This window comes from Chamaea fasciata, unplaced genomic scaffold, assembly GCF_029207755.1.
Source record: "Chamaea fasciata isolate MVZ Bird 193981 ecotype frontalis unplaced genomic scaffold, bChaFas1.0.hap1 SCAF_3, whole genome shotgun sequence".
In the NCBI taxonomy this organism is placed as follows: domain Eukaryota; kingdom Metazoa; phylum Chordata; class Aves; order Passeriformes; family Sylviidae; genus Chamaea; species Chamaea fasciata.
Genome location: NW_027094088.1, coordinates 47,838,917 through 47,861,651, shown reverse-complemented (window position 1 = coordinate 47,861,651; position 22,735 = coordinate 47,838,917). Strand labels below are relative to the sequence as shown.

The following is a 22,735-nucleotide window of genomic DNA, read 5'->3' as shown; positions in this document are numbered from 1 at the left end:
AAGCTTGTTTCAAGGTCATGCCTAGAAGCCTTCAGTGAATATGGATGTATTAACATAGTTACTCTTTTAATTGTTTAAAAAAAACCCCTCAAAACATTAAGGCTACCACATGACTATCAGCTCCCCACAAACTTTTCCAAAACCCAGACACAGATAAGAGCAAGAAGTTTTTCATCACATGATTTTAGAAAAGTGTTGTCTTAGTTTCTCTTTATTGAAGTGCGTGGCATGTAGAAAGGGATCCAGGAATCTATTTGAGATTTCCTTCAGTTGTGTAGTAGTTGTCTTTCTTTGCCATGACTACTCAGGGAAACTTTTTAAAAGTGTATTTTTAAGATCTTAAAATGTTAAGAGATTTTTATTATTAAAATTTTGTAATGTGGTTATTTAATACACTTAGAAAAACAGTAAAAGGTGTGAGATGCATTGGTTAAATGTTTGAATACAGAAACTGCTAAAATGAAGAATTGAGATACAATTTTGTGTGGTCTGAATATATTTATTGTCTCCTTTTGCACTAATAGCAAAGATATAAATTTATACCTGAAAATCATCTGAAAAACTGGTAAATTAGCAAATCTGCAGCTAAATTAGTGTTTGTTGTTGCAAGGCTATTTCTTTTACTTGGGGCAAGGAGAAAAGTGAGGAGGGATAGATCTGAGGGCATTGTAGTGTCTTGATGGGAAGGGGTGTGAGGTTTTTGGGAAATTTTGGGAATTGGCATTTAGCAGAGCTTTCAGCCTTCATGTTGTTTTATTTTTGAAGATAAGGGTCTGGGCAAAGAAAAATTGTATGTGCTTAGTGATGATAACATTTAATAATGCTGCACAGCGATCCCGGAGAATGGATTGTTCTTTATGATTCTTCCCTGTTGTGTGTTTTTTTTCTCCATATGGCAGGTATTTAGAGGTATGGAGGTTTTCCATTGCTTGACTTGAGACAATTTTGTACCTCACTGGAATGACTTATGGCACTCAAGGTATAATATTTTTGATGAGGCTGATCACTGCATTTATACGTGTGTGTTTTTTAAACTTTGTTATAATTGAATTTTTATTTTTTATATCTTTAAATTTTTGGACTAAACTATTGCACAATTTCAGGAAATAAGATGAAGAAAAAGAGGTTTTTTTCATTCCAGCAGATAGTAATAATAATAAGCTTTGTCTATTAACATCAATAATTAGAGTACTGCCTTGAAATATGGGATCAGGTAGCCTTTTTCCCAGGGAAATCTCTTCTGGAATTCATTTGCCAAATTACAGGCTTTTAAAGTCTGCATGGGCTGAATAGAGACAAAAGCGAGATTTTGGAAAAAGTTAATCTTCTCTGTAGTTAATGGGAGACAAGTTTTTCCTGGACTCATTCAAAGGATCAAAGTTAGGTTCTGCTGAGTTGCCCTCTTCCTTCATTATTTCTGGGGGAAGTCAAGGGAAAGAAAACTAACTTGACAGAAGTTAGTACTGGTGAATTCTGATCTCAGGGTTTCCTGAATTCTCTGAATTTGTGTGTGAGCATTTTTCTGCATGTTTTAGTTCTGCTAGTGCTGACCAGTCTGTGCACATCTCACCCCCTGCACCGAGATGCTTAACATGCTTTAGCCTGGAGCTAAGTCATTAAAGCTGGATTCATTTTGCTGCAATTGCTGCTCCTGGCTGAAGAACTAGCAGTGAAACTGAAATCATAGCCCCTGTTTTGCTGTGCTCTTGGTGAACCCTGTGCTGGCCCTGAGGCAATGCTGTGTAAGAACCTGTCACACAGGAGTGTGCAAAGAGGGAAAAGCAGGGTTGAAGTATTTTGGTGGCAGCAGAACAGCGGTGGGAGGAAAAAGAAATAATAATCCTAAGAGTTCATATATTTTTGTGATACTGGGGAGGACAGGGATTGGATGAAAAAAATCAAAGCCCAGCAAACTTAAAAAGAACCCACTAACCCAAAGCAAAAAAACCCCTACTTGGTATTTCAACATATCACTGAAAGCCCTGCTATTATGTGTTCTCTTTTACTTTTTCCTATGTTGTTGCCCACTGCGTTTTATTTTCAGATTTCCATAATAAACCCATTTATACTGAAATGTATTGAGAGAATGGTGCTTTTGTGTGTTGAATGTGCTTTGACATAATTTATCTAGAACTTGACAGGGATTCCATCCTTGATGATTAAAAAGGCATTAATGAGATGGGTACTTGTCAAGACTGGATTACGGCCATCTTCGTATTAGTGAAGGGCAATGGAAAGAATATCAAAAAAAAAAAAAGGGAAGCATACATTTTTTCAATGAATTATTGATTGTTCTTGATAGAGGAAATAGGAAATTGAAGTGTCCAGGAAGCAAAATATAAACACTCCTTGATATTTCAATCAGGCATATTATGACTTTGTTAATATAAGATAAAAAGCTGGATATGATACAAAGTCATTTCTTTTTAATGAAGCATAATTCAGTCTAGAAGGAAAAAAAGTATGTATGTGGGTTTTATATTTATTAATCCATAATGCCCTATGGCTTATGTAACATGCAAATAGATTTCTTCAACATGTACATGAGAATTCTTAATTGCCATCAGATAAACTGATGATAATTCAGCTAGATACCAAATACTTGGTTGACAGTACACCCATAAAAATTCTCAGAGCTTAAATATTTAAGCATACACTAATGCTGATTTAATTTCTTAGCTATTTTTATTTGACAAATTGAAATAGGTGGCATCCTGGGGAACCAGTCTAAAATCTGATCTGTAAAGGCTTATTATCTTTACATAATCCTTCATAGACACTGCTTTGCTGTGACAGTCTCTTCACAGATTTTTTATCTTGTAATGTCAAAACAATTAATGGAAAAATAATAATTTAAGGGTGCTTCATCTTACTTGTCTTCAGTTTGCTAATGAGCTCCTGTCTCTATCTCTGGAAGTTTTTAATATGTACATGTGAGGAAAGATGGACTGCAGTGTTGCTGCTGCTTTAGTAAGTGTCTTGGTTTGGGAAGAGAGGTATCTGCCAGGTAAAATTACAATCAGAGGCTCTTTGGCAAAGATTTGGGAAATAGGAATAGCAGTTCTTTACTAGTATGTAATACAAAGCAAACAAACACCCCACCCCCCCACCCCCCCCCCCCCCCCCCCCAAACAACTACAGCATTAATGACAAACGAAAACAGTACCAAGAACCTTGAGGGCTTTGTTTCACAAAACCCAGGGCAGTTTGGTTTCGGTGTCCCTGCAGGATTCTCAGAGCACCAAGCTGAAACAGTGGAAAGTCCCGGGCTGGTAGCTGGGATGGCGGGGTGTCCCGGCAGCGCAGGGGGTGCAGGGTCACGCTGTAGCAAGAGGAGCAGCGCCGAAGAAGCCGAAGGCGAGGCAGGGCCTGGACCAGGTCCCGCGGGCGACAGAGAAAACTCAGGATTCAGGCCGAACCGGTGATAGTAGATTTCCCAGGACTGGATCCCTTTGGCCACAGTGAAACTCCTCCAGCCAGCAACAGCCATTCTCTCCTCAAGCTCTGTCTTTTACCTGCGTTATCTCCCCCTTCCACCTTTGTCCACCTCTTTGTTTCGGTTAAGTACTCTTAAGTATCCAACACTTGGTCTCCTTGGTAACTTGTGGGGAAAAAATTCTTTAGAGAAAGAAGGAACAAACCTAACCCCCAACAGTAATGGTTCAAGAAAATTGTAATGATGAACAGTTATTTCTACACAGACACACAAACATATCTAATCTCAGAAGTATGCAACGTGAGATGCAGTAACATTTTCTGCTCACCATAATTGCTAGGTCTTCAAGCAGGAGATAAACAACAATGTATTAGGGTTTGGCATTTACAGAATTTTGCCTAAATATGTATGTGGAGATACTTTTAGGGAATGTTGATCTCTAAAATTGGAGAAAAAAATTTCTTTTTTTTCTTTTGCTGTCCATATCATACAGTTGGAGAAAAATGCAGCCAATCTGTTTTAATCCCATTTAATTCTGTAATACATATTTTACTTTTTCTTGTTCGCATAAAATCAGCAGTCTCTATCTATTTTCTTGTTCATTACTGTATCCAGTGTGTTTTCCTGTTTGAAGCCTCATAAAAAAAGTATGATAACTTTAATTCTGAGACATGATGAATGAATGTTTTTTGGGTTTTAACACTTGATGTGAGAATTTTAAAAAGCCTTTATTTTTACATTTCTTTTTCATTATTATGATAAACTACAGCAAAGTAAGTAGTTAGGAAGATCCAGCTCTGACATTAATATTGTCTGGTCTTGTGGAATGACAAGCAGTCCTCCATTCTGAGTTAGCCACATACTTTAGTTGGCAGATTGTTTTTTGGGTTGCAGCGCGGGGATTACAGAATTACATTGTCCACTAGGTTAGTAAACCATTCTTGTCTGGCTGCAAGACAAGTATGTTGCAAGGGGAACCTACACTTTAGCTCTTCTTTTTAATCTTTTTGTTTCTTCAAGGCAATAACTTGAAAAGCTGCCTCCCATCTCCTCTGTTTTTTCTAGCTTAGTAGTTTTTTGCATAGCAGGTAATTTCTCCTAGAAATGTCTAAGCATAGATGTCTTCTAAGATATTTATGGGTGTTATGTGCCAAAATACCCTAATTAGGTTACTAGAAAGTGTGATTGTCATGTGTGCAAACATTATCAAGCACATGATCGCATCTTGAGACTTCAGTTTCACCCATTTGGCAATAATATGGGATAATCTGCTTCCATTTAAGTAGTGCAAAGGGAAGTAACTTGTTTCCTTTTCGCTGGCCAAGCAGTAACATTTGGAGTGAGTGTGTGGGGTGGTGGGGGGAGGGGTGAGTAAAGACCACTTCACCAGGAGGCGAATTTGGTCCGCTGGCTTTTTCAGCTAAATTAATGCTCAAACTAAAGGGAAGCAACCTGCTCAAACTACAAAGTAACTGTTGGCAGAACAGCAAACAGTTTCCTTTCTGGCTCGATGGTGCCTTGTGCCAGGATGTGAACAGCTACCTTTTAGACATAATGTGTAAAGTAAAATCCATTCAATTTGCCATGCCCATTAGCTTTTCCACTGCGAAATGGTAATTTACGCAGACTTCCTTTTTTTTCTTTTTTTCAGGTTGTTTCTGTTAGTATAAGGCTTCTGAGTTTAGAGAGAAAACTCAGAAACTCTTAGGTTTTTTTAGAGTTTAGAGAACCCCTTTTTCTGGTTTTGGATGATTGTGTGCTTTATCTTTACATGAAGGATTTTTAAAATAATGGGGGTATTTGGGGATTAAAATTCTTCTCTTACTGAAATCAGTCAGCAAAAATCAAGAGCTTGGCTGGGAAGAGTATCAGGCCAATAATGGAAAGGAAAAAGCTGGTTCCACTTGTGCACAAGCCCACAGCATTTTCTCATACAGCAATTGCTGAGAGGTTGTGTGTGGTCAGCACCACACTGGTAGCCTTAGGCTGACTGGAACTGCTTCAAACAGACCTAAATATCACCAGATACAGAGGAATCTGATGCGTGTTCCCATTGTTCCTGCTCGTAAGAAGCAATCCATATATAGTCAGGCATGAAAAGTTTAGGTTGTAATGATAGTTTTAGTAGGTCTGCCACAAACTTAAAATTCAAAATAATGGTATGTTATACTCAATTGCACCTCTGAGCGATTTAGTCCTAGCTGAGAGTTAAGCTAATATAACAAGTTTTAAGGCCTCATGTCAGCTTTTTGAAGCTTAATAATCACAAAACATTAGACTCACAAGAACTGTTCTTAATACAAGTCCAAGCATACGGTGAAAATTGTTTCCTATAAAAAATCTCTTGAAATATATTAACTGTGATAATTCCACTATTATAAGCAGTTAGATACTACTTGGTTGAAGAATATTGTGGGCAAATAAGTAACTATTGAGTGATGAGAATCGTGAGAGAAAATAGGTTTTTTTTCCCATCTGGTAGGTTTAAAAGAAAAATTATGCTAAATGAGAGGTTTATGTCAACATTTATTGATGATATTTTTATGCCTCCATAACACCTTAAATTTGAAAATATCGGTGCCTCAGGAAGCTAACTCATTTCTCTGTAGGTGCTGAAATTTCCATAAATGTGTAGTATGAAATCTGATAGATTTGTTTCTACTGAATTGAGATGTAACTGGGACTGTATTAACTTGTTTTAATCCCTCTGCTAAATTGAGTTCTGCATGTTTTCTCACTATTACATTTCACTATGCGTTGTACATATTTTAAATATGTAACTCTGCAATTGACTGGGAATAGTTGTGAAGAGGTTGTTATGTTCTCTCTTGCATAAGTAATACATCTCTAGAAAAAAGAATTAGGTCGTTGTCACACACATTTAAGTGATTTACCTTCAAGAGACAAACTGGAACTGAGGAAAGAGCAGTTTTCTGTGTCATGAGGTTCTCCTAACTTTTCATCTTCAGGCTATGTGTTATGGGTACTGTCCTTCCTCTGGAGGACAATAGATCTTTTTGGTCAGTGTTCTGCTTTTTCTCCTGGTAAATGAAGCACCAGTCAGCTCTGGGGTGTTGCTGTGGCTGTACACTAAATCAGTAATACAAGAGGTAAGAAGTTCAGAAGTCCAGACTGTTATATGTTACTACTGAACTACTTCCTCTGCTACACCTAACTAAAAAAATCTGAAAGTCAACTGTACATCCAAAACTGGATGAGAACAAGTTTCTATGAGAAATAATAAAAGTTTCTATGAGAACAATCCTTACATTTTTGAAGGATCTCAGTGGTGCGAAATTATTTAATAAAATGTGTTACTGATGCAGGATGTTGACTGGTTGGAGTGGCACTTGTCCATGAGTCCCTCTGTTAAGGTATGATTTGCTTGTTCTGTGTGTGTGGTTGTCCCCCCTCTCTGCAGGAAGCACTGCATCAGCACAGCTGTGGAAAGCCACATGAACAGATCTTGATGTTCCTCGTCCTCATGCTCTGCTCTGGCTTGAGTGTGAAATGCCAGTATAGAGTATTATCTATAAGTCTTCTTTTCTTTTGGCTGCAAGAGACCCTGTTAATGCTGGTTCTTTGTTACTCAAGACCAGCTTTATGATGCTTCCAAGTTTTAAAGAAGACTTCACATGGCCTCAAGTTACATTCCCACTGATGAGACTGTGCCTCACTAGTGAGCTGGAAATATGCTCTCTGTAAGCTGCAATGCAAAACATGAGTGGGTAAACTTTGCCAGACCTGTTCTAGTTTTTTGCATGGTCAGTTTTTTATTTCAGTCCCTAAATCTTGGTGAAGGAATTTTGTAGCCATGAGTTTCCCAAGTGCTGTGGCTGTGAAAAGGTTGGGAGCATTGCCCCACAGTATAAAACAATGTATAGGAGAATTTGTTTCTAACAGCTAAAATCACTTCATGGTTATGCTGGTTAAGACAGAACAACGTCATTAAATTCAGTATCTATATTCTAGACTGGCAGATAGAGCTCTTTGAATATTTTGTTCCATGTTTCATATAATGTCCCTGACAAAAGAGAAATGCCTATGTATGAAGAAAACGCCAGTGACCCAGACTGTAGTAGTGGATTGCATAAGAATCTCAGCATGCTTTAAAAATAAATATATGAAGTAATGCTATATGTAGCAACTGTTATATGGTTTAATCATAGCTTAATACGACTGAGTTCAGTCTGAGTCCAAGAGATAGTTATCCTATTAAAATCCAGTGTGATTACAGAGCTGTTTTCAGGAAAGACAAGAAAAAAGGCTTGTCAGCTTTTGGCAGTGCTGAGGTGTTGGACTTTGATCAGAAACTCTGATTCCTGTGGCTTCTATTACACAGGAAAGGAACTTGTCTTGGCACATCTTCTAACGGATTGTGAAAGATCTGTTGCTCTTGCCCATTGGAAGAACTTTCTTGAGTATCAGACATCTTGGTTTGATTAAATCATTCCAGAGAAGTCATGAATTAGAACCTGCGCATTCACAAGAATGGCTTTAATAATGAGTTTCCAGGCACCATATTTATGAAACATGGGAGAATAGCACTTCTCTGCCTAGCAGACATCTGGAAGGAAAAGATTATTGAAGGCTATAAGATGTCCATAACTGGAGATTAAAACAGGGGAAAGGAATGGAAGGTTGAAAGTAAATACTGGTATGAGAACTAGAAGCTACTGTGTATGATTTATTTTAATAAGTATTTATTATTTTTATTCATTTTTATTTATTTATTTATTATTTTTATTTATTATTTATTTATTCAATACAAATGGTTCAGATTTTACGCATTTTCTTAGACTTTACTTTTTCTATTTCCACTTGATAGTTGTTCCTCTCTTAAAATTAGTTTAGTGCTGAAAATGGTCAGGTTTTTCTGGGTTTACCCTTCAAGAGCCACTGGAAGACTTGAAATAGAAATATATAAAACCCCAACCAGTGTCAGTAAAAAGAAAGTAAATAGCGAGAAGATACTGACTGAATACACCTTACTTCTATTTTTTCTAATAAAGCTGAGCAACTACAGACACTTCCCAGGGCTCCATAGATAAAGACTGGACCTTAATGGAAATGTAGGTGTCAATTTTTAGAAGCCTATAGGCAGGCATGGGTTTTCTAGAAATGTTGCTGCTCCCACAGCACTGCCTCAACTTCACCTATCTTACCCATGTGGGATGGGAAAGGCTGCATGTGATCCCCACTTACAGAACGAGCAGCCAGCTCATTTCTGTGGCTGGAGGTAAACCTGGTCACCTACTGCAGTTTTCAGAAATGTGGGGCTCCTATGGCTGATCTCACCTGAGGCCTCAATATGTCTGAAAGTTGATTCTTGATGGCCTTCCCAATGTTTCCTATTAGGGCAGAGTGTTAATTTAGGGTGTAATAGTTGTATCTGTTAAGCTCCACATCCTGACTCTGTCATCCAAAGTGATGGAGACCAGGAAACAGATTTTCAGGTGCTGTAAGTTCATGCTTGTAACCTTAATGTTCAGCTTATCTCTTTCTTTAAATATAGCTATTGTGCTGGCTGACGGACAGTGTGGACTGACCTTGTATCTGTAACTATGTTCCCAAGGCCTGAGATGCCCTAAGGTTTTCCCAGCCAAGTGTGGCAAACTAGACTTCCTAATGGGGAAGCCTTTCTAAAGCTAGCCTTTCTCACAGGTTGCAGGAGGGGCACTGGAGGACTCTATGTTTTTATTTGTATTCTTGCTGCAAAATGGGCAAGTGCTAACTGAGTTTAAATTAGACCCTGGGCTCAAAGCCGTGCTGCCATCTGTGCTAGCTAGTTAGGATTCAGGATACTCAGACTCAAGTTAACCTTCTGTCTCTGTGGAGGTAGGGATGTTTCAGCCAAGATTCAATAAAAATTTTAAACTATTGATAGTGCAAAAAAGACAAGGCTTTTATTTTTAATTTTTCATTAATTTTCTGTACTGAAATTTTTTCTTTGATCTGTAATTGTAGATAAAACTCAAAGAGATTGCAGTGTTTTAAAAAAGCTTGAGGTAACTATTAGTTTCCATACAAAATAGTAATAAAAATAAAATAACCTCAGGACCTGTCAAGAATCAGTAACTTTTGGGAGTTTTTTTTACCCTTCCAAAGGGATATTTTTTTCAGTTCAACTCTGGGCTTGGTTTTTCACTTTGGATGATACAGCTCTTGTTTTAACTCAATAGCTAAACCTGTCCTAATGCTGTAATAGTTATTTAGGACAAAAATGTTATATGCAATTTTTTAAAATGCTCTCTGATTTGGGGTAAAAAGAAAAAAAAGGAGGGTAAATTTAAAACATAAGAATTTGGTGTTTTGTGGGTTCTTTTTTTGTTTTTGGGTTTTTTTTGGTTTTGTGGGTTTTTTTGTTTGTTTGTTTGTTTTCCCCAAAATGAGTCCTTTTTATGTTTTGTATACTGTAATTTCATGTTTAAACTTAAACCAAAATCTGGCATACTTAATGAAGTACAGCATACAGATCAGCAGTTTCCAAATTTCTATTGTGTGTGAATCCAGTTCAAGCAGCACAATATTTTTTCCAGTTTTTCTTTTGGTCTGTGAACCCTGATTTTTTTAAGAGTCACTGCCTTTGCAGAATGATGGCTACGGGAAACCTCAGTGATGAGGAATGAGCCCTTTGTGGGAATACCAGTTCCCGGTGCTGCCTTGGCTGGTGTCCTGGCTCTGACAGTGTATTTGACAGCATCAGATAACTGAAGTTGTAAAAATGGCACAGTAGGCATATAATTTCTTCTTCCAACTGTTTTCACTCTGATTACAGATATTTAAAGACAGGTTTAAACCCATAAAACATGAGATTTTAATAACCTTTCAAGATGTTATGTTGGTTTCACAAAATCTGAGTATCTTTGACAGCTGTGCAAGTTATGGCTGTCAAAACTTTAGGTATATCCCTCTTCTTACTTTGATTTTTTTTAATTAATTCAGTTTTCCTCCCTGCGTTCATCTGCCTTCGGTTTCATTGTACAACTCCTTATGTTGCACGATAAGTCACTCTCATTCTAACTTCTCTATGTAATTGCTAATCTTAATGTTCTAGCTGTTATTTTTTTTTTCTTTTGTTTGTAAAAAGCAAAAAGAATCAAAATTGTAGTCTCTTCAATTTATTACTTCCAACTTTTTCCTATTTTCCTTATTCAGAATGTACAGATCAGGTTGCCTGATGGACTACAACGCACCATGGCACATTTCCCTGGATATAAGGTCTCTCCCTTTTTCCATTCACAATACTCCCAGTGGCACATTTCTCTCCTTGCCTCTGCATTGTCCCCACAAATTCCATGACGTCCTCTTAATGTATCTCAAACATTTGACCTTCTCTGGGTGGATGAAAATGCGCTCAGGCTGGATGAGTAAAGGAGGTGGCTGGGACCTGCTGGACCAGCTGGCTTTTGCCTACTGCCTGTCAAGTGTTTGTGGCAATGCACTCTTCCATGGTGTCCTTGTTTCCATAGCACAGATGTGATACAGGGGTGATGGGTTTAAACTGAGCCTGGGCTGGGCAGCTCAGTATGTCAGTGTATTGTTGATGTATTTCCTGTCTGAATATGCAGCCTCATTTTAGAAGGGAGCTGTTGGAGGAAAAATGAGTAGTAATGGAAAGGACTATCAGATGGTAAACAACTTGTGGACATTTCACATGGCAATGCCTTTTTTTCCAGTGGCTCTGGGAATGCCGTGTGTCTCAAGCTGGCTTTGCAGTCACAAGCAGCTGGGGCCGTGCTGCACAGTGGGGTCTGAGATGTGATGGGCTCTGCCATAGGGCCTGCAAAGGCTGCAGGTCTCCTGGTCTGACTGGACCTCTCCTGCCAAGCTGAACAATCCTCCTCCTCTCTGAAGGTGAGAGGCAGAGACAGACAAGGGAGCTGGGGCAGACTGGTGACCCGGGAGGGAGCGTCTGGCTCTTTTTCCCCAGAGAGGAGTCACTGCTGTGCCTCTTACTCTTCTTCAGCATCACCATCAGCCATCTCACTCCTCAGAGAGCTGGAATGGGGAACCAGGTAGCAGGGACACAGGACTGTTTTCCTGCCTCCAGGAATTTGCTGCTGTAGTCACTCATCAGCTTCAGCTGCACGCTTTTAAAGGATCCTGGATTGGGAAGAGTCTGAACTGAGACTGGCTCACACTGTGGCAGCAGGTGAGCTGCCAAAGGCCAGCATATTGGAAAATTTGATTTGAAGAGGTATGAAATTTTGTTGTATCTTGATTCAGGATGTCAGTACTGGGTTTTTTACACTTTTAGATCCATATAGATGTATAGGTGTAGGTATACACACACACACATGTATATGCACATATACACACATATATACATACCTATGCATATGTAAAATATTAACAAATCCAAGGGGAAAAGTTGCTGGGACTATCAGTTCACAGAAAAAGCAAACTGAGGGACTCTACCCTGGATTGGGATAGATGTCATTTTCCAGAGTTGTTAATTGTGTCATTCTGGGTGTGGCCTTTCTTTAGTAAACAGAAGAAAACCAAGAGAGATACTTTTTGAGCTTGCTAGCAACTAGGGTCTTTAACATATGTCCGCTGAGGGGATGTAAAGTTATTTTACATGGTATTTAAAAATCCTTTCTGTTCAGCATTGGTGTGTGCACTTTGTCCCATAATTTTTGATGAAAGCTGTGTTATACTCTATCTACGTTTGCAATGGACCCCAGGAATCATTGGATGGATTTTTTTGGCTGGATTGCAATGTATATTTCAGTAAGTGTTTTTTATAGTAAGATTGTGATAAAAGATCTGCTCTCATAGAATGTGCATGGCTTTTAAAAAACTTAGCTCAGATTAATTTTTTTATTCCCAGCAATTCCAATAGCAACTTATTACTGGGGTTTTTTCATTAAGTTGTTGGAAACAACTGTACTGCCGCAAATGATAAATACACTATATTATTCTGAAGATTCTGCACTGTAAAGCATGAACATAATTTTCTTACTTATAAGATACTTTCCATGCTGTGCACAGATCTCTTATTATGTGTCTTCTGTTGTGGTTGTCCTTATTTTCATTTAAATTTATTGCAGTGCTTTGTCTGAAGAAAATATTTTGATTGGTTAGTAAACATGCCACAGGGGGTAGGTAATTTACATGAATTCTGTTGAAATTGCTGTTCAGCAATTTTAACTACCTGTTTTGCCCTAGCTGTAGTTAAAGGAGGGGAAAGATCTCACCAAAACATGACCTAGGAGGAAAAAAACAACAAATAAAATGGCTCAGCATAAAAAAACAACTGCCAGTTCCAGAAATATCAAGCAGGTGGCTTGTTTCTAATAAGGGAATAACTTCTTGGGAAAATAGTAGGAGCATGACTTGTTCGTCTCTGTGAACACCCCAGCAATTTGTTTTTATTGCAGTGAATTCCTGTAGCCTTCAATGCTGCTCCTGTTCTCCTATAAAACTAGATGGGACTGAAGTTCTTTATTAGTAGCTTGAGACAACTAAAGTTAATTTCTCAACTACTCCAATTAGCACTAAAGTATGCTTGTAAAATAACAACTTCATTGACAGAATGAAGGAAATGAAAACCAGTGTCAGAGATTAATCAAGTATGAGAATTGCTGTTTTCTCCAGGACATGAGTTTTCTTTAAAAGCTGTTGTTTGTACTTGATCAAATTATAGTAAATCTGTAAGTTAATTAATTAATAACTGAGACTTTGTGAATTCTGTAAAAGCATCTAATATATTAGTCATCTAAGAAAGATTTAAGCTGTGAATAGCCTCTCAATTGTGCTACAGTACTTTTGGAAGTTGTGCATTTCTGGACCTCCTTTTCCCAGTCTTCGAGGATTGTGTCAGGCTACAAGTGAAAGCACTTCTGTTTGGGGAAGCACTGAAGCATACATAACTATGAACGCTTTAAATATGTAAAAGATTCTGTTCTGGGACATGGTGTGACAGAAGATGCCCTTTGTCCTTGGACATCGCAGAGCATCCTTCACTCTATAGACACTTGCAGAGTGTATAGTGACAAGCTGCTTTCTGGTGCCTCAATCCTTCTGTTTCCATTTTCATTTTTCGGTGATATACTGAGACCCAAGCCCTAGTGGGCCCAAAACTAGGTAGAAAAAGAAATTTAGAAGCCTAAACATGTTCTCGAGGTCTGTCTAACAACACATATCAAGTCAATTAGTACTCAGATTTTCACGAATAATATTTTCTGAGAGCAGAGAGATCTGATTCTAGGCATTAAAGTGTCTGCCGTATCCACATGATTATTTCTATCAACTTGCTGCACTGAGGAATTACAGTGGGAATGAGAGATGGGGGGGAAAACCACCCCTAAACATGAGGAAGGAGAAGCCTTCCCATCTCTGTCTTAAGGGCCTCAGCAAGGATGTGAAAGATTGAAGATGATTTCTCTCTTGCATCTGGAGATATGTTAACCCAGACTCAGGAAAGGGTCCTGCCTTGCAGGTGACACTCAGCTGAAACTGCTTTTGTGCATACAAAAAACCATGAGACTTACCTAAAAACATTAAGCAGCAGTTTAGATTTATAAAGTTTTTGAATCTAACTTTGATTACATGCAAGGCAGCTTTAATTGGGGGTATTGTTTCTTCTGCTCCCCTGACAGGGAAAGGTGGGTTGACGATGCACCAGTAGGCTCTCCTGTTGGCATTTTTGGTTCCTGTTGGCTATCTTTGACGTTGGGCATCTTGCCGGTCTCTGAAGCTGAGGCACCTCGTTTTCCTGTGGTTTTGGAGTACAATGTACAGGTACACATGTCTGTAAGGACACTGCCTCAAAATTTGGCAGTGATATCTAGGCAGCAGGTAGTTCAGCTGTGCAAGGGACTGATAAATACCAGGTAATATATATATTGAGTTGTATTCTATGTTGAAGGGAAAATAATCCATAAAATTTCTTTGTAAATAAGTATTTTCAGCCTATCTAAGCACTCGAACTTCATGGTTAATATTATCTTAGGCCTTTCCTCATCTGAAAACTGCAGAAAGTTTGTACCAGAAAGTTGTACTTGCTTAACACGTCCACATATAACATGGTAGTTGAAAAGGCAAAGGTTTTGCTTTTTCCAGATAGTCTTCTCTAAAACATAAAAACACTCTTAAGTCCCATACATCTAAAGAATTATTAGTAAATCTTGAAAACAGCTGTAACACATCTGAAGATTAAATGTGCTTGATCCAGGGACAAAATTATTAATTCAGTGCCGAGACACAGATCTACAGCATCCCCTTTTGTATTTCTTGATTCCTGTGGATGATTTAGAGTGTGAGATTGACTCACTACCCAAAACATACAACAGAAGCTCATTAGCTTTTCACTCATTTTTCAAATACTTTTTGTTCCAATAAAAGCAATGAATTAAAAATCAAAGCATAAGTTGCTGTAATGTTACTTCTCATAGTTATATGCAGACAATTTCTGCTTTTTCTTTTATTCTGTATTTAAGGTCTTCTGATTCAGTGACAATTCATTTATGTAAATATAGTTTAAAAAATGTACTCACAGTTCATTCCAACTTCTAAAATGGTTGACTTTGGAATGCTATCTCTTCACTGCAGTTCTGTATAGAAATACTTCATGTCATACACACAAAGAACAGCCCAAGCAGCAAGCTACACCAGAATTTTCCTGGCTTCAACCTTAATAGGAAGTGGTTGGGAATTTCCTGGTTTGAAATGGTTTTGATGGAGTTTTGAAATTATTGTGACATTCTAATTTAACACTATTTAAATGAAATCATTCTCTTTAGTGTTTATTTCAACAGTTATAATAATTAACAGAAAAAAAAAAAAAGTAGCCATCTAAATAAAACATTTTGGTTGATTTTGGGTTACTTTTGGCTTTAGGCCGTGTTTGGATTTTTGACATTTTATTCATAATTAGAAAAAAAAATGAAAATTCTTGTGGCAAAAACCCTCTCTTTTTGTCTCAGTCTGGTGTTAATATTGTGTTAAGTAAGCTTTTCATATTGAGAGTTCTGTAGGGAGGAAAAAATACAGTAAGACTATATTTATTAGACATCAGCATTAATTATTATGAATGACATGAAAACCTTCTAACTGTCAGTTGACAAAGTCAGTGTCATAAATATGTGGATATATTTGTATATGCTCAAGCCTTAAATATTTTTAATGCAACAGCTACTATTCCACTTGGGCATTTTCTCATAATTTAAAAATCTCCCTGTTTTCCCTTTTGTTCCTTTTGTGTCTCCTTATTCATGGAAATGGATTTTGGTATTTGAGACTTTGTAGCTATACTTCTGTTCCTGAAGTTAGTAAAAGCTCAGTTGCTGATGAATATACAGCATAATAACAATCATGATAATTTATTACTGTGTCCAAAGCCTAATCCGATGCAGTTGTCAATGTCAGATGCCTGTGAGGCTGCTCTTCTTCCCTTCTTACCAAGTTAGGAGAAAATGGAGGGTTGGCAAAATACGGCAGGAACATTTGCATTTAAAATTATTTTCAATGTTTGTAAATGTTTATATAATTCAGTCTTTTACTGTTGGGTGATTTCTGTGAAGATATATCAGTGTTAAAGCAAAGAATTCTCTGTCCCAGAAACTCCACTATTTTGAAATTTTGCATAGATTTTATTACTATAGGTCAGTGTAGGTATCAGAGTGGTAGAAAGCCTATCAACCACCTTTTTAGCTATTTACTAATATATTTGGAAGCATCTATTTTTTGCAAACATCCTATTCCAATGAGTAACTAATTTGCTGACTTCTGGGTAGTCAAACTATAATTATGGAAGCACTTTTTTAAAATTATTTTTTGGCTGCACATGGGGTGTTTCAAAGTCCAGGTTAGATGCAGGCAACACCAAACCTCATAAAAATGGCAGCTTAGGAAAAGTGTGATGTAGTTATCACAAAGAACTAATGCCACTGACTATTTTACGGGCACAAAACTAGTTATAGGCTACGGCTGTGGATACGGATGGAGAGAGAAGAATGCTAAGACTGTAAAAAAGAAATTAATTTTTGTCAAGCAAGCTTAAGATGTTTAAGGCAGCCTCCCAGGTCACTGGTGCATGGGCTATTTGCCTACCTGAGAAGCACAAATTCACCTAGCAGGGAAGTGCTGAAAATACTACTGTGTTGTTAACTGTAGTAATTTAAAATATCTTACACAAAGTGGTCATTTGAAAGGCACGGTATTTCAAGGTGGTTTACAATCAGAGTAATTTTAGCTGGGGGGACCTCTGGAGAACTAAGTCCAGCCCTCCACTGCAGCTAGGAGGAAGTACAGCAGGTTGCCCAGAGCCTCATCCAACCCAGTTTTAAGTCTCTTCAAAGATAAGCATTCAAAAACTGGACCAGCCCTTTGTTTCAGTGCTTGACTATTTCATTTTGCAAAGTTATTTCCTAATACCTCATTGGAATTTCCTGCATTACAGCCTGTGTTTTTGTCACTCATCCTGTCCCTCTGTGCTTCTGAGAAAACTCCGCACGTTGACACCCCCACCCCCCATTTAGCTACCTTATTTTGCTGTATTGTCATATTTATGCTGTGCGTACTGGAAACGAAGAACCAGCAACCTTGTTTCCAAGATGAGCTGCACATTCCAACTCTTATAATTTTTTAGGAAACCAAAAGGAAAATTAAGAATAAAAATCCAACATCTAAATTTAAGAGTTTTGCTGAAGTGTCATTAAATACCAGGAGCAACAGAGGAATAATAGTCTATCTGTTTTTTCATGTTTTAAAAAATGCATATCTTAAAGTATTTAAAATATAGCCCACACCCAGGCAGGGTCAAAATGTTATTACTGACAGTAAATTAGTGAATGCTTTTCCTCTTTTTTCATGATTTCCAGTCTGTGTTGATACTAGTGAATTAAATTTAATAATGATGTGTCTTTGTTCAAACATAGCTTTTAGATGCTCCTTGATACATGTCATGGCAGAAAGAACTGCTCTGTCTTGATCATGGTCTTAGGAGGTTCTTTGCTTGCCCCACTTCACTGCTGAGTAGCTGCTGATGTATAGGAGACCTTCTGTGCCAGTTACATACAGTGTGGGGTGGCAAGTTCATGGCTGGACAAGAATATGTACAGCTGATCACAGTAAAAATTGATTATTCTCAATCCAATGAAATACAGATGAAACACTGGTGCTGGTGCTGTGCTTCGGTAAGCCAAGGACAAAATGCCTGACGTGCTTATGTGTATATAATTTTTATTCTGTTGCCTAGGGTGTGTTTCAGGTCACCTAAATCTAGCTGTCTGGGCAGACATCAGTGTTGAGCAACTCCCCACTGTGATTTTTTTCCTGTCTTCAGAGAAGCTCATACCTTGTCCCTTTTTATTTTAATTTTATTCAAGTTTGCTAAAGCCAACTAGACAAACCATGCCCCCAAGCATTGTCTATCCCTTATGTGATATCCCAACTTCATTTTCATAATAGCATAGATCCTTTCATACTTTCTGCTTCTCTTTTGTAGATTTCAAAGTACAAGTGAAGACCAGTAGCAATATACCAGTATCTGCATGGGGAACTGAAGCGTCATAATCTGAGAATGGAAGCAGATAACAAGAAAGGCATAATTAGAATTTGTGTTTTATCTTGCCCAATGTACAGCCCCAACCTCCTGGGCAAACTGGAACTTGAGTACTCTTTGGATTCTCTTTTTTTCTTGCAGAAATGGTAGAACTTGAAATTCAGTTATTATGTGATAATTTCTAGTTTCATTTAAAATTTTAATTGCACTCCCAGCTTAAAGATATATATTCAAAACTCCAAATGTGTGAAGAAACTAAAGGCTTTGCAAATATTCTCTAAAAAAAGTGCCTGTTTTTTAAGCAATCTTGTGAGCTTTGAAGAGGTCTTTAGTCATGGATCTCCCCTCCTCAAATGCCTAAGATTTCATTGTTTTGCCCCCAACCTCTACTTTCTCTTATGTGTGTGTATTCAGCCAGTACAGTATGCTCTGTTTGTGCAGGGATGGTAAATAGTGCAGCAAAGCAGGTCTTTGCATAGAGGGCTGTGGTAGTGTTCCAGTCTGTCTCATGCAGAGATGATTCCGTTTTGAAAAGCTGGGTGGTCTTGGAGGGAAAAGAAACAATAGCCTGATATAAGTAGCTATATTTTAAGAGACCACCTCCTTGCCTTTATAGGAGTTGGGGGGCAGGGAGAAGAAGGAAAAGTGGCATAATTTGATCCATGATCAAAAGCCAAGCAAGTCTGTAAAGGGCCCCTTTTCAAAATCTGTCACTCCCCCCCCCCTCCCCCCCATTTGAAAACAAAATGAGAATCCTGTTGGAATTCTTCATTGGATTTTGGGGGTTTTCATGGGTTTTTTTTGCATAACAATGTTACGGAAATACACTGGAGGGAGTATCTCCTGGATCAGTGGCAACTTACAGTAATGCTCTGCATCTGTTGATGTGGAGTATTTGACAATACAGAGCAGCGCTGATGCTTATGCTTGAACTGAAGTCAATGAGACCTTTTGTGGGTTTAGAGCTAATTGCAATAATTCTACATAGCAGGGCATTATACTGTAGAAAATATCTCTTAATTCTATGGTTTGGTCCAATTAGAAAGAATTTAGCAGTAAGGCTGATTAGGATTAAAGATTCACGTGGATCAAAATTTTCTCTGGATGATTGTTTTAGACTAAAATTAATATAACTTTGCCAAGGATTTTCAGTTACCCACGAGGAGGTAGATGCTGTCTTTTTGCCTAATGTATTACATGGTAATGTTTTGTGTAACGTTAAGTAATGCTGGCTTCCTAAACTTAACAAATATAAGTACAATATATATGAAAAATGCATCATTCTGGCAGTCTGGAATGTTGTTAAAGTGTATAGAAGTGACTTCAGAGAGGTACTGAACTCACACACACTCTGTGTGTGTTCTTCTGGAAAAAAAAAAATCTAGTGAAGAATACATAACTGCTTCAATGTGTGTGGGACAATAAAATATATGTACTCTTGTTACCACCTAAGCAGATGTATATGCTTCATTGCAGGAAAGTGAACTTATTGCTCATAATGCAGCAAAAATCACCATTAAATGATATTTAAGAGAGGTTTAAAGATTCAATTTAAGCCTCTAAACAATTAATAAGTGCTGTTTCTCAGTGGTTTCAAAATAAAAGGGAACTTGTTTTGTTTTCTGTTGAAGAACAAATCATTTCATACATAACAAGCTGCTTCAGGACTTCTCCTTTCTAAATCTTTAAAGGCTGATTTGGTCTTTACAGAAGAAAATTCAGTTGTGACTCCCACTTGTGCTGCACTGCTGCCAACATACCTAGGGTATGATTAAGATGGTACTGCATGTTGCTGAGCAGTTTGAAGCAAACAGAGGATTTTCAGTACTATTCATTATTTTGCATATGCATGTATGCAAATATTATATGGGTAAAAAGTCAAGATTTCTATCTGAAGCTGTTAGTAAGCATTTCTTTATTAGCTGTTCATTTTTTTTCCCTAAAAATTATGGCTCTATTGCCATGTATATTTGGAGTCATCTTAGGTACTGTTATTTATTTCCCTTCAGTAAAGGTTGGCTGCCTGCCTTCATTTCTTTATGTCTTTGCCAGTGATAAATTTCTGGACATGTAGAGCTATACTGTTGTAGCTCAAACACTGTTTTATCAGAGACTTGAAGGGAGTACATCTACTGGTATTTTCACTGAGCTGTTGCCTTTTTAAATCGTCAATGTAGTGTATACTTTGCCACATTACATTTATGAAATCAATTTAAAAATACATTTTTCCCTACCTTTTTTTTTTAAATTTGGTAGTCCCTAGCAAATATTGGAAACCATAACTATTACTGTTTATTCCTCACTTTTGTATTTATTTCTTGCATTTTTCTTACACAAGATTTGCTTGCTCTTTTTGTGTAAGATCTTTAGATTCGTTGCTTTGCTTGGAATACAATAACCAAATTTTATGGTATCATCTTAAGCAAAGAGATGCACTACAGCCCTTGTTATACACAGTGCATGGCTCAGATTTGTTTTCTAAGACAGTGCAAGCAACCTTGAGAGAAGGAGAATGGTTTCACGGGGATAGAGAAGTCCTTTTACAGCTGACTGTCACTTACATGAGTTGCTGGCAGGAAAACAAGAATAGAAACTGGATCTTCCTCCACCTAAGGAATTGGATAATGGAGCACATATTTCAGATGAGTTTGTGCTCTGCTTCACTCAATGCATTAGGGGATGTATATTTCAACAACACAAACACAGTAGGCTTTATACTTTCCTGGAGCACAAGGAACAGAATTCAAGCTGTGTCAGTGTCCCTCAGCCTGTTTCTGAGGCTTTGAAACTGCATCCTATTTGCTTGTGTCCTGAATTGGCTGCAAACTTAGAAAAAAATGCCATTTTAGCCACTTAACTAGGTCCAGAGCAGTTTATTTGCGGGGCTGCACTACACAAGGCTGTATTTTAATCCTAAGTGGTAAAGCTTGTGTGATTGAAAACACGTGACAGAGCATTGTTTGCTACACCACCAGGCTCCTAGCGTTTACAGTGCTTGTCCTGAGTAAGCATGTCAGTAAGGTTATTGCCACTGGCCTTCCTTTTGAAGACTTTTGAAGGCGCAGTTTAGGTCAGCAAGGCATTGTCAGGACAGTCTCTGGAACATCAGCTCAGCACACAGTGCAACACATCATCAACTTCTGTTTGGCCAATCTGTTGCCAAGGATAGCACGATTGATTCCTGTGCTCTTTGGATACGTAGGAGCCCTGTGTGAATGGTCTGTTTGCTCCTATTATGTTATGAAAGATATTTTTCTCTTTAAAGCTGTTAAATATTCATCCATGTTTTAGAATCAGTAATTGTTTTGAACTTAATCTTTTGCTTTTATACTGTACCTAATCCATCTGTTTTTTTCCTTATTTGTTAGTTTAAAACTTTTTTTTTGTCAGTCTTGCAAAGATTGGTAGACTTCCATAATAGTCTTTATGCCTAAACATTCTTAATCTAAAATCAATTTTCAACAGTAAGGATATAAAAGCCTAATTTTAAAAGATAGAGTAGATGTTTCTATGGATGGTGTGAGTTTAAACTGTGGGTAGCAGTGGCTGGCACAGGTGCTGCATCTCAGCCAGGAGAAAAGTGTTTGTCATATATAGCACTGCTGAGGGAGGGCAATCCATGGATGTAGTACTACACACCCTGCTACAGACTTATGAACACATATTAAGTAATGGTAGCGCTTGAAAAAGACTTTCAGAGAAATTTCAAATGGGCATTTAGTTTTATACAATATTTTGGTCAGGTGGCATGCAATTTTACTGAAACCAAATTGAAACAGGGAGTATGATCCACATGTGAATGGATTTTATTTCCATATGCTGCACAAGAGAATGTGTTAGCAGTGGAGGGGGCACTGGGAGATCATGTGCTCTTCACTGAGGTAAGAAGAAACAAACAAGCCCACAACGAGTCTGATTGCTGCTCATAATAAGAACACCCTTCAAAAAATCTTTAAGTAATTCCAAAATAAGTAAAAAGAAATCATCTCTTATCTGTCAGCACAACTTGTGATTCAGGCCTACATAGTTATCTTTTGTTTTTGCAACTGTTTTTGTACCTTCTCTATGCATTCCCATGAACTTTGGGGAATCATTGACTTTTGAGGCAACATGTGTTTAGTGAGACTGTGCAGGAAAAAAAAAAACAACCCTGCAGAGCCATTAATGTGGACTTTTGTTATGTGGCTCATCTTTTAATGAGGATAAAGTAGGTGGTAAGTTTCAGATTTAAAATAATTTTACTTTTGAGGTACTTAATTGGGGAGAAAAAAAGCAGCTTTATAATCCTTTAATCCTTATATTGGTGACAGAGTATTTTTATGCTTAGGTGTTTGCTATGGGGTTGTTTTTGTTTTGCTTGAGGGATTTTTGGTTTTTTTTGTTGTTGTTTTGAGGGTTTTGTTTGGGTGGGTTTTTTTATATGCAATTTTACAAGAATGACAGATTACCCTTAGAAATCGTGGGAACAAATCAAGCACGGAAATTTTGTCCCAAAGGATGACCTTCCTAAGAAAATACCTGACACGGAGATTTATGATAAAAAATTACTTATTCACAGCTATGACACTGTCCCTCCTATCCTAAAGTGTGTGTTCTCAGTGAAGCAAAGAAGATGGGATTTTGCTTGGTTGTGGCAATACATTGCTGCTGTTTCTACTAATCCTTCATAAAGCTTGTTAGAGCACTTATTCTGTGACTCTCCTGAAGCATTAACTTTGTTTTAAGTTTATGGTGTGCCTCCTGCCTACCTGCACAATTCCAGTTGGAATGGATACAGCAATCTGTGC

General features: G+C 37.7%; 1 protein-coding gene and 1 long non-coding RNA gene across 3 annotated transcripts in view; both read left to right on the top strand.

The window, feature by feature from the left end:
* LOC136286845 (uncharacterized) overlaps nucleotides 1-13,362 on the top strand; it is a 57,911-nt gene extending 44,549 nt beyond the window's left edge. Inside the window, exons 2-4 of the long non-coding RNA XR_010720006.1 lie at nucleotides 10,595-10,657; nucleotides 11,116-11,293; nucleotides 11,406-13,362. This is a non-coding gene — a long non-coding RNA (uncharacterized lncRNA). The remainder of the gene's footprint in view (nucleotides 1-10,594; nucleotides 10,658-11,115; nucleotides 11,294-11,405) is intronic.
* Nucleotides 1-22,735, top strand: part of LOC136286846 (SAM and SH3 domain-containing protein 1-like) — a 532,287-nt gene that overhangs the window by 56,056 nt on the left and 453,496 nt on the right. The gene's annotated exons all lie outside the window — the stretch shown is intronic.